The sequence below is a fragment of the Lissotriton vulgaris genome, unplaced genomic scaffold, assembly GCF_964263255.1.
Source record: "Lissotriton vulgaris unplaced genomic scaffold, aLisVul1.2 SCAFFOLD_4126, whole genome shotgun sequence".
NCBI classification, from domain to species: Eukaryota; Metazoa; Chordata; class Amphibia; order Caudata; family Salamandridae; genus Lissotriton; species Lissotriton vulgaris.
This window is the reverse complement of record NW_028254619.1, coordinates 25,293-37,938: the sequence shown is the minus strand read 5'-3', so window position 1 is coordinate 37,938 and position 12,646 is coordinate 25,293.

The following is a 12,646-nucleotide window of genomic DNA, read 5'->3' as shown; positions in this document are numbered from 1 at the left end:
GAGCGGAGAGTCTGAAAGGGTGGCCCGGGCAATGAACAGAGCATTGATTCTAACTTAAGAAACTCAAGGTCACATCTGTCTTTCTTCTAGGATGAGCACATTCTTGCAGGTGCCATGTCTGCACTCCCATGCACCAGAAACAAAGGGAGGCACCTTTACTGACCTACCCCCAGAATAGCTTGAGCTAAGTTTCGAATCATTCTATTGTACCTTATATGGGTCTTCCTGTTGGTTTCTCAGTTACTGGTTCTTTTCCATGTACGGGGTTTCAATGAGGTATGCCGAAAGTATATATGCACTGTTTTTAATGTGATCCAGCAGTCTCCTCTGTACACCTTTGAGAGCTGTGGTGAGAGGGAGGCTCCCCTATATAGTGCGCTTTGCAAAATAAACTAATGAACCTTTTTCATTGCCGACTGACTTATGTATGGAAATAAGGTATATGGCTATTGATAAGTATAGCTCTATGGTATATTTTTGTAGTACTTCAGTTGGCGACTCCGCCGGGACTCCGCGATAGGGTTGTCCCCTCCTGTAAACAGGGGAAGAAGGACGGGGAGGGGTTCTGGTTGAAGGGGTGGACTGAAAAAAGATCCTAATAGAGAAACCAGTTTGTGGTAGAAAAGGAAAATTCCACTCTTCGACCCAGTGACCTTCCCAGCTGCTAAATAACCCTTCGCCGGAGTCCTTCAGGCTTAACCCGGGAGCAGCTGACCGCGTTGGTCTATAAAAGAAGTTGACGGTGTAGAACGCTCAATCAGACCTAAATGCACCAGGTGAGTGAATTGTATTGTATGGAATGAGCACTTTTTGAGAAGTGGCTCAGAAGAACAGTTAACTGCGTATGGAATAGTGGTTAGTGAACCACAAGGGAATCTGGGGGTCTGACGTGGCAGAGGTGTGACTGCACGGGCAGATGCCCCACACACTTGTTTGATGATTAGTTGGGACAACGTTGAACACCTGAGTGTTGCACGGTGGGTGCTCACTCGGCCGGATCCTCTTCAGAAAAGCCCCCAGGAGCAACTGGGTAAGCGCAGGGTCTGGGGTGGCGCCCATAACGCCTGGCCCAACCAGCACAGGACTGGGGGATAGTCTGTAAGAGGGTCCGTGGTGCGCCTGTCTGATAATCCCAGGGCAGTCTCTGGACTGTCTCTTTTGTGAATTCTTTTGGTGGTCTGGAATCCAGGGTGATCGATTCCCCGAAAATCAGTCGACGGGCTCTGTTCGCGTATGAGACATGTCGTATGGAATCGTAAAGTCATGACCTGAGTACTTTTATCAATCAAAATTTATGCACTTTAAGTATGGTATGTATATTGACTTGTTGTGGGTTGAAAAAGTGAAAGAGTGTGTGGTGAGTAGACGCGTCTATGAGTGTAAATGCAGTTGGAATGATATGATTTGTTGAATACATAAAAATGTCTTGTTTTAGTAAATTATGTTTTGGGCGCTGCCGTCAGAAAAATGGGCGGCTGGAAGAAAGACAACCCGCTACTCCGGAAGGCAGTCCTAGTTTTGACATGTACCTTAAACATGGTATTTCTCCCATTTTGTTTAATAATTTGTGGAACAAATATACTAAAGATAATGCAGAATTACAGTGGCCCTTAACAGGGTCTTTTGATGAAAGGAAAATTAATTACTTACAGAACAAATTATTTTTGAGAAAGAGCCATCAGACTATGTTTGACTCCTTAACCTTATGGTTAAAAGAGGCAAAGCGTCGGCGAATACGAGAAGAGAAATTGGGAAAGATTAAAGCAGGACAGACGGTAACCCAAAAGGCAGTGGCGTATGAGAAAGAAAAGGCAGAGAAAAATATCGAGCAATTAGATAGATAGTTTAGATTACAGACTGATAGAAGTTATGTGACCCGAACCAAAGCAGAAGACGAAATAGAGGAACTATTAGAGACGCACCCTCCGCCACCATATGCACCCCAAGGTTTATACCCAGCGGTCCCAGTGGACCGGATATGAAGGACGGGAACAGCGGTTGCTACCTCTCCAGTAGCCGTGCACCCTCCTGCTCCGTTGTCTGCCCCTCCTACCCTCTGTCCCACTACCTCAGAATTAATTACTTTGTTACCGGGGACGGTGACTGCTTTCCCTGTATCCCCAGTATTTTTAACATTAGCTAAAGGAATGACGGTTACCCCAAAAGGGATGACCGCTGCCTCTCCAGATGACATGCCACAACGCCCTATGGGAGGGATGGAAGGTCGACGAGTTCTTACTCGATCATCCTCAGGGGATGAAGAAAGACGGGCTGTAGTGGTTCAGGCGTCCCAATGGATGCGGAATCCAATTTATACTCAAGAGGACATCTGGAGCACTATGAAAGATTTTGAACCAGTTACACAACAACTAGCATTAGAACACATGGCAATAAGACTGATTTCGTTATGGGAACAATGTTTTCAAGAAGGGATGGCCCCTCAGATATTTTGTGACATCAAAGATCGAGCTTTTAAATTCGAATTACAGGTTTACGAGGTGTTTCAGAATGTCAAAACTTTGATAAATTATCGAGACCGAATGAATAGGAGATGCCCGGATCTAGGAACACCGTACTCTATGAGAGAAGTGCATCCTCTTTCCATCCTGAGGTTCCCGAAGTATTGGACGGAGGAGGCCAAGTCGTTAGAGCACGTGTAGAGGCACATTTTCAAGACCAATGGGTTTATACCCCTTGGAAGCGGAGTGAAGTTCTTACTCTAAAAGCTCAGCTTCCTGACCTCGAAAGAATCCTACGGTTTATTATAAAGAAATAACTGAAGCCGTAAATTTGGCCGTTATGACCTTAGCAGATATCGAGTTATTTTTCGGTCTTCTGGTCCCAGTAGAGATATGGAGATAAGTGCATGATTCAGATCATGCTGCCAAACTTTTAGGGACCTGGGACCAAATTAAGGCATGGGACAAAGATCGGAAGCCTGGCAATAAACCTAAAGATGAGATTTTAGCTATACCGACTCGAATTATTACATATAAGCAAACCGTTATTCCCCCACGAAAGGTGGATTGGGGCAAGCTAACAGCCTGCAACCAAAAGAAGGATGAAAATGTATCTGACATCCTTATCCGGTTTGAGAAAGTATTTATTGACTTCAGTGGACAGGATTTGTCCACAGAAGGTGGCATTGGCTATTTGTAAATAGATTTGTCACTAATTTGTTACCAGAAATAAAAACACGTACACAGGCTGCCGAAAGTACTTGGACCACTTCGACCCCCTCAGTTATCCTTAGTATGGCTCAGTATTATGAGCATCGAGAAAATGAGAGAGGATAAATTGGATAAAAAGGTTCAGAAGTTGAAAACCCGGGTGCTGCTGCAGCAAGTCAGCAGAGGACAAAACGCCAGAAGGGGAGGAAGGGGCTCTTTTCCGAGGGGCGCAGTGATGAGAGGAGGTGGAGGACAGGGACCCCCTGTAAGATTTGATCAGTGCTCGAATTGCAGACAAGAGGGACACTGGCGAGCCCAGTGCCCCTTACTATACATACAGGGTGGTTTCAATAGAGGACGAAGAAGAGGAGGTACTGATCGAAGTAGTATGAGACATGGTGACAGGTCCGGCGATGAGGCAGGGAAAAACTATTTTGATGATTTTCAAGGAAGGCAGTACTATAATGAGGATTATCGAAAAGACAGCTATGGTGGAAACAATTATGCATGAGACAGCCAAGGACAGAGCAGGGGCCATATATCAGTACCAGTTGATCAACAGGGGCCTTACGTACAGGGGCAATTGATGGGGACATCTGAGAAGTTTTTGGTGGATACTGGAGCTATGAATAGGTTTTTTTTTTTTTTATTGTGTTTATCATGCAAAAATAAGGGCACATTACAAAGCGCAAAGAGCCATTCGCCTACAACCCATCTCGGGCCGGCAGTGGGCTGCCTCGCCATAACCAAGACACATACAGATAGCAAGCAGAAGGATATACAGACCAAGCCCAGGTCTCAGCAGCAGTGCGGGCCAGGCAGGACTACCCCCGCCTGCCAGTCCTATCTGTGTTGCGGTGTGCACTGTATATATATGAACAAAATTGTAAATTTTATCATTTTCTCCCAACCAATACCCCAACCCATGAACCCCCCCATCCCTCAACTGGTCCCCTGTTCGTGCTCTTCGTGCGTGTTAGTGTGCGTCTCGGTGACGTGTTTTGGCTCGTACCACCTGCTACCTCCCAGCAATCTAGAGGGTGTCTCCTATTGTCCCACACAGCCATGGGTGGGGTGGCATCTCTCGCCCCGTGAGATACTATAGTGTAGGGAAGAGCCCTGACAGAGTTATCCAGGCTCCGTGTGTGGGTCACTCTCTTGATCTTCCCCCTCCCCCTCCGCAGATCCATCCTCGTCCAATCTAGAGGTTAGATAAGCCTGGTATAGTCCCCAGAAGTTCTTGGGCCGACTTCGGGCGGGAGGAGCTCGCTGTATGCGTCCGCCTGAGTGTTGCAGTACTGCATGTCGCCGGTCCACCTCTTCAGTGTTGGTAGGGGCCCCCTCTTCCAGCATAGCGCCACTACCCGTTTTGCAAGGAGCATGCCCATGCTCACCAGTTTTCTCACTGAGACGGGTATCTTCCTCGTGTAACCCATCAGAGCGAGGGCCGGGTCAAGTACCAAGCCCAGCTCCACAATATTGCTAAGTTCTGCAAATACGCAGGTTCAGAACTTCTGAACTCCCGGGCACCACCAGGCTAAATGCAAGAAGTCCGCCACTTGGGCATGACATCTCTCACAGCGTGGCGTGTCCCGTAGGCCGTACCTGTGCAATCGCTCCGGTGTGTGGTACACCCGTTGCAAGAATTTAAAGTGGATCAAGCGGTGCCGTCCGTTCAGGGAAATGCTCCTGGAGGCCGCACAGCAGTACTCCCACATGCCGTCGTCAATCTGGGTCCCTAGATCAGTCTGCCAGGCTAAGCGCGCCCTAGTGTAATGCAGTGCCGTGTGCGCATGGCCTATCTTATAGAGCCTAGAAATCAGCTTCTTCGGGTTCTCGGTGTCTATGACGTATGCTAGCTCCGGGACTTCAGGAGGTTCTTCCAAGTCGGGGCCCAACTGATCCAGCAGCGCACTTCTCACCCTATGATACTGGAAGCGTTGAAGCAAGGAGGCACGCTCCCCCCCGTGCGCGAGCTGCTCCCACGTCTTCACCCTACCCTGCACAAAGAGGTCCCCCATGGTACGTGCCCCTAGTTCAATTGAGGACCTTGTATACACCAGGTTCCGTCAATGTTGGGAGCCAAAGCGCCCACTGCATCGGCATGTTGGGTGCATACATCAGCACCTTGTCCTGCCGCTGCAATATAGAATGCCAGGCGTGGCTAGTGGACAGCAGGGAGTCTAGCACGCCCACCCTGCGGTCCATGGGACCGCAGATGGTAGCTGGAAGTGGGATGGGGTCCGCGAACAGCCGCTCCAGGATCACATGCGGAATGTCCCGGTCGCCATGAATCCAGGTGTGGCGATGGGAGGCCTGCGCAATCCTGTAATAGCGCTCCAGGTCTGGAGCAGCCAGTCCCCCTTGCTCGTAGGGCAATTGCAGTACCTTCCATTGCACTCTAGGTTGCTTTCCAGCCCACGCCAGTCTGATCAGTAATTTGTTCATGGTCGCGAAGAAGGCTTTCGAGAGGACCATCGGGAGATTATTGAAGAGAAACAGAAATCTCGGGAGAACGACCATTTTCATCATAGCTATTCTACCCAACAGTGACAGCGGAAGCTTAATCCAAAGCTCCACGTCGTCTACGAGTTTACTGTAGGCAACCCCGTAGTTCTCCCTCATCATAATGTTGGGATCCGTGTGGAGCATGATGCCCAAATATCTTACCGGTTCTGTGGACCATTGGAGCGGGTAGTCCATCTCGAAAGGTTCGGTGATTGGGGTCAGCGGGAAGGCTACTGACTTTGGCCAGTTGACTTTTAGCCCCGAGAGTGCGCCAAACCTAACCACTTCCCTCAAGACCGAAGACAGGTTATTGGCCGGGTCTCTGACGTACAACAGGGTGTCGTCCGCGTACGTGGAAATGCCAATCTTGTAGGTAGGGTAGTTAATGGCTTCATAAGAGTGGTATTCCCGAATTGCACATGCCAGTGGTTCCGCCACCAATGCGTACAGTAGCGGGGAGAGGGGGCAGCCCTGCCTCGTGCCCCTGGTAATGGTGATCGGCTTCGAGACCGCGTCCCCCAGTCTGATCCTCGCCGTGGGCATATGGTAGAGCGCGCCCAGGAGTTGGAGGAAGAGCTCCCCCAGCCCCAGCTTCTTTAGCACCTTACGCATGAATGGCCACTCCACGGAGTCAAAGGCCTTCTCCATGTCGAGGAAGACCGCCATGGCTTTAGTATCATGTCTGGTGTGCTGCATGGCCCCCATGACAGTGCGGATGTTGTAAGTGAGGTTTCTAGCTGGGATAAACCCTGCTTGCTCCGGGGCAACTAGCTCCGGGGCCACCAGTGCCAGTCTGGTCGCCAGGACCTTCGCGTAAAGCTTAGCGTCTACGTTTAGAAGGGACAGAGGGCGGTATGAATCTGGAAGATCAGGGGGCTTGCCTGGCTTCAATATCGTGACGATGAGTGTCTCTCTCATCAAGGGCGGCATTACGCCGTATTCGCATATCTCGTCAAAGAGGGTGGAGAGGTAAGGCAATAGCTTGGCCTTGTACGCCTTATAGAATGCCACTGTCAGCCCATCAACCCCGGGCGCACTTTCGGACCTCATGGTGTCTAGCGCGTCTGATATTTCCTCACGGAGTATAGGTGACATCAGGAACTCCCTCTGCCAGTTCTCGAGGAACGGCATTTTGATGTAGTCTAAATAGTTGTCAATTTGGTCTTCCACCCCTGTGACCTTGGTGGTGTATAAGTCCTCGTAGAACCTCCGAAACTCCGCTAGGATGTCGTCCTCCGTTGTTACCCTCTCCCCCCCTGGAGTTTGTAGTTCCGGGACTGTCTGTCTACGCCTGGTGCCCTTCATTATCCTGGCTAGCAGTGCTCCGGGTCGGGGTCCCTCTCCATACGAGCGCGCTGTAGCATACTTCCCTAGATGTCTGACCTCCCTATCAGCTTCCTCGTGGAACTCTTTCAGCAGGCCTTGCAAGGACCCATCCCCAAGCGGCGTTGAGTCCAATAGCTGTCGGCGTTCGCAGTCTGCAATCTGCCCCTCAAGATACTTAAGCCTGTTTCTAATCGCTTTGAGGACACTGGAGTGTTTCGACATGACTACCCCCCTGACGTATACTTTGAATGCCTCCCAGACTGTCCCAAAACTGTCCACTGAGCCTACGTTAGTGGCGAAGAAGGTATCTATGTCCTCCCCCAGGTCAGCCCTAAATGCCTCATCTAGTAATGAATAAGGCGGGAAGCGCCACATGAATGGGGGTATCCTCTGCTTGGGAGTCGCCAGCACTAGCAATACTGGGGAGTGGTCCGACAGGGTGCGGGGGAGCACCCTGCAACCCCTGATCATGGGGAGCAGTGTGTGTGAGGACAGCCAGTAATCTATCCTGGTGTGGATGTTATGATACGCGGAGTAGTGTGTGTATCCTCCCTTGTCGTTGTGCCTATCCCTCCAAACATCCACCAGACCCAGTCGCACCATTTCAGCTTGCATCTGGAGCGCAGCCGCCGCTGGGCGCCGGGGGGGGCCCGCCGACCTATCAAGTTCTGCGCTAAATGTGAAATTGAAGTCTCCCCCCAAAGCATTCTGTCCGTGGGGCACTCAGCACAGTGGTCCGCCACTGCCGCATAGAAGTCAGGGGAGTCATAGTTCGGGCCATAGACGTTCATGACTAGGATGTCGTGGCCCTTGCCTACACACCTGTTCAACACAAACCTCCCTTCCGGGTCCGCTTTCAGTAGTGTGAGGGATAACTTGGACTTTGGGTTGACCCACGTGAGTACCCCCCTCACGTGTGTGGTGAAGCCTGCGTAGGTGGTGTTTCCCTGAAGTCCCTTATGTGTGAGCATCTTACTGGTGTCGGGCAAGTGCGTTTCCTGCAGTAGCGCCAGGTCTATGTGATGCCGGAGTAGGTACTGCAGGACCTTGCGGAGTTTCCGGTAGTCATTTAACCCCCTCACGTTCCAAGTGACGGCCTTGAGAGTCTCTGTATCATTTAGTAAATCATCGTGTGATGCATCAGCCATTGTCCTTAAAAGAGCACATCAGCGTCAAAGCCCTTATGATCACCACCCTCCACAGCACGTAGCAGCCGCCTACGCCCTCCACGGCACACAACATCTCAGAGCACAGATTGGACCCCCCCTGAACATTTCTGAACCCACAACTCCCCTCACCCCCCGCCTCCCACAGTCAACCAACCCCAACCTGGTGTGACCGAGTTCCCTGCATCCCTCCCCCCCACCCGCCTTCAATCCCATTCAAAACACCCCCAACCAGGCTCAAGAAGAGCCTCAGGCACTGTAAGCACAAGGGCAGAGGTAGCCTACAAGGGTCCTTTATCGTCCACCGTCCGTTCGGACCTCACGTGCAATGTCCATAAGCTGCTCCTTGCCAGCGCCCCCATATACTAATGCAGCAACGAGTAGTAAGTGCAGTATCCTACCGACAAGTACTGGCCTTCCCCCCCCCCCCCTTCTCCCCCCGACCTCCTTATGCCTTTCCATGTGTCAGGCCCCCCGAGACCACCCCAGCCCAGCTTTACAGTAGGATGGTGCGTGCAGCCCCCCAGTAGTGTCAATTCAGCTTGTGCAGATCTCACCCATAGTCTCGAATGCAGTAGTCCGCCTGCCGCAGCGGCGCGCTCCGAGTGGGCACCTCCCGGACCGCCCGGTGGGGATTGCCACATTGGTCAGAGTATCTGTGTCTCTGGGAAGTGCCTCCGTGCCCCCTCCTCTCCTCAGTCCTGCTCATCCAGTTCTTCTTCGCCAGTGTGTTCCTCTCCAGGTGCCGTCGGGTCTCCTCGGCTCTCCTTCATCCACTGCTTCAGGGACTTTTGCAGTTCTCTGGGATCTGTGAAAAAGTGCGAGAGGCCCTGCCTGTTGATGCGCAGCCGCGCCGGGTACAACATGGCGTAATCCAACCCCAGGTCCCTGAGTTGCTGCTTGTAGGGGACGAATCGCCGTCTCTCCTCCTGTACCTTGGAGGTGAAATCAGGGTATAGCGAGATGTTCATTCCCTCGTACTGCAGCTTCCCCTTCTCTCGAGCGGCACGGAGGGCCGCGTCTCTGTCCCTGTAGTTGAGGAGTTTCGCAATTATCGGCCTAGGATTCGCGCCTGGAGGAGGCCTTGGTCCCAGGGTGCGGTGGGCACGCTCCACTATAAACATGGGGGAAAAGGTGTCGTCCCCCAATAAAGTCTTAAGAAGTTTCTCGATGAACAGTTCCATTTTACCCGTTTGGGTCGACTCCGCCACACCCGTGACGCGGATGTTAGACCGCCTGGAGCGCGCCTCCAAGTCTTCCGATTTCTCCTGTATCACCTGTAGTAGCCTCCCAAATTGCTTACGGTCAGCATCCCATTCTGTCTGCGCCTCCTCCGCCTCCGTCAACCTGCGCTCTGCCATGTCCAGCCGCTCCGCATGCTTGTCCACTCTCTCCGTCATCCGATCCATCCGGTACGCCAGGGCGTCAATCTTGGTGCCAATGGCTGACATGCTCTCCTGTAGGCCTTTCTCCATTGTGTGAAGCATACCTTTTATTTCTGCACACAGTCCGGCGCTCGGGTCAGCAGCGGCTCCCGGGGACTGGGCAGCCGGAGGCTCTGGCACCTTCTGTCGCCGCTGGTCAAACGTGAGTTTCGACTGCGTCTTGTCCCCCTTGCCCATCGTTCCACTGTCTGAGTAGGCCAGTGTCCGCAAGTCTTGGGGTTCGATAGCCCCCCAAAGGAGCAATGAGGGGTCCCTCCCCGTCCGCAGGATGGTACCGGGGGACCGTCGGTTGAGGCTCCTTATATGTATGGCGTGGTCAGTGGGGCCTATAGGCCAAGATGGCCGGTCGGCAATGGTCCTCACACAAGGTTGGTCAACCCCAGGACGCCTTCGAACCTCCTCAGCGTGTAGTCCTCGCGTCGCGGACCCTCCGTCCCACGGCAGCCTCTCTCTCCCCAAGTCTTGCGCCGCACCTGTAGGCGACCAGGGAGTCCTTACCGGCAGTGTGTAAAGGTGCTTGTGCTGGCGCGGGGCTCCGCGGGCGACACGTGGGTTCAGCCGCTGGCCGCCTTTCAAATTCGCCTCACTCCAGGGTCCGCCGTGCGCTCCTAAGTAGTTAGCTAGCCCTTCAGGGGCCCTTAGCAGTGTTTGCAGCGTGCAGGTGGAGCCGTGGGAGCTTCCGATCACGGGGCTCAATCAGTGTCCCGGTGCCCGCACCAGGCGGCCGCACGTCAGGTGACGCAACACGGCTGCGCGTCCCAGGAAAGGCCGGGGATCCTGGCCTGGTCCGTCGTACTCCGATCGGCGGTGTTGCGGGTGGTTCCCGGGTCCGCACCTCGCCCAAATTCTCGTCGGAGGTCCGCAAGGGGTAGGGGAGTCAGCCCCCGTCGGAATCACACAGTGTGCGCCGCTGTAAGAGGATAATTTACGGATCTTTGGCAGCGCTAGCACGGAGCTCCGCTCTTATGCGCCCGCCATAGACGCCGGCTATCTCCGCCCTCCGGAGCTATGAATAGTTCTGTTGCTCATACATTGGTCCAAGGGGCTGCTCTGTCTGGGCAAAATAACGTATCGGTGGGGTTTTCAGGAATCCCCGTGGTCAGCCCCGTTTCAAAACCACTTCCCTTTACTATTGGGCCTGTTACTGTAGATTCACCATTTTTGCTTACTTTTAGTTGCGGCGAAAATTTGCTAGGCTTGGATATATTGAAAAAGTTGCATGCTCGTATTTATTATTCTCCTGATGGTGTGTATCTTACATTGCAGCCTCCCATTGACCGTATATCTCAATGTTTAGTAAAAAATGCACCTCTCCCTCCTGAGTTTGTAGATATACCCCCCTCTCTTTGGGCAAAAGGGGACACGGGTGTCAGACTGTTGAAAATACCCCCTGTATCTATAACCCTAAAACCAAATGCGCATCTACCACGTATTCCCCAATATCGAATTTTGCCTGAAGGTGAACAGGCCTTATTGCATGTCATTCGTGATTCAATTAAGAAATGAGTTGTAGAAGAAACAGCAGCAAATATTTGTAATAGTCCCATTCTACTGATTTTGAAAAAAAGCTCCTTTAGATGGTGATCCTGATTATAAAGATACTTATCGTTTTGTAATTGACCTTAGAGAATTTAATAAAATAGTGATTCCTCAATATCCTGTGATCCCAGACATCACTGCCATCTTGACCATGATTCCCCCTACCGCACAGTATTTTTCAGTAATCGATTTGAAAAACGACTTCTTTAGTATCCCCATACATCCAGACAACCGTCATATTTTGAGAATCTCATTATCTGGCCGCAGTTTTAGATTTTGTCATGCACCTCAGGGCTATACTGAAAGTCCTAGTATATATAGTCAGGCTCTAAAAGCAGTATTGGATGAATTGGTTCTCCCTCCAGGTAATGTTCTCGTCCAATATGTGGATGATATTCTGGTGGCATCTGATACGGCAGATGGTTGTAAGGAAGCTACTGTTAAACTGTTGCACCATTTGGCTGCTAATGGTAATAAGGTGTCCTTGTCCAAATTTCAGTATTGTCGACAGGAAGTGACCTATCTTGGTCATTTACTGTCGAAAGCGGGGAGATGATTAATTCCTGAACGAATAACTGTTATTTCTAACATGTCAGTGCATCGTACTCAGCGCGATGTTCGTGCTCTTCTAGGCATAGCCTCTTACTGTCGCCAATGGATTCCTAATTTTTCCCTTCTGGCTAAACCCTTGTTGCATTTGCTTACCAAAGATGTGCATTAACCCTTGCCCTGGACGGATGAATGTCACAATGCTTTTAATTCTTTAAAGACTGCTCTTTGTTCTGCACCCGTCTTGGGTACTCCGGACTACCGAAAACCTTTTGTACTCTATGTGCATGAGGTGGACGGTTGTTCTCTTTCAGTGTTAACTCAGGGTTTTGGTGGAAAACAACGACCCTGTGCGTACATTTCAGCAGTATTGGATAATGTTGCCAGAGCCCTTCCTAGCTGTCTAAGGGCTACTGCTGCTGTTGCGGTGGCCATTCGACAGTCGGAGGGGATTGTTTTGAATACTGACCTCACAGTGATGGTACTGCACGCTGTGGACAGATTATTGAATCGAACAAAAACTCAGCACCTCACAAGTGCACGATTGACTGGTTATGAATTAACTTTATTTGCACCCCACATTAAAATTAAATGATGTGCCACTCTGAATCCAGCCACGTTAATACCCCTCCCTTCGAGAGACCAAAAGGACGATGTCCATGATTGTATATTTGGGACTGAAGAAAAGACGAAGGGACGTGTAGACCTCACTGACTCCCCTTTATCTGACCCACAAGGTGAGTTGTATGTGGATGGCTCTTGTTTCAAGTTACCAGATGGCACAACAACAGCTGCTTATGCTATGACTACCCTTAGAACAGTAGTCGAGACCGCTCGGGTCTCTCAGCAATCAGCACAAGCAGCTGAACTAATAACATTATTAAGAGCATGTGAACTGAGTGAAGGGTTGAGAGTAAATATTTTTACCGACAGCCAATACGCC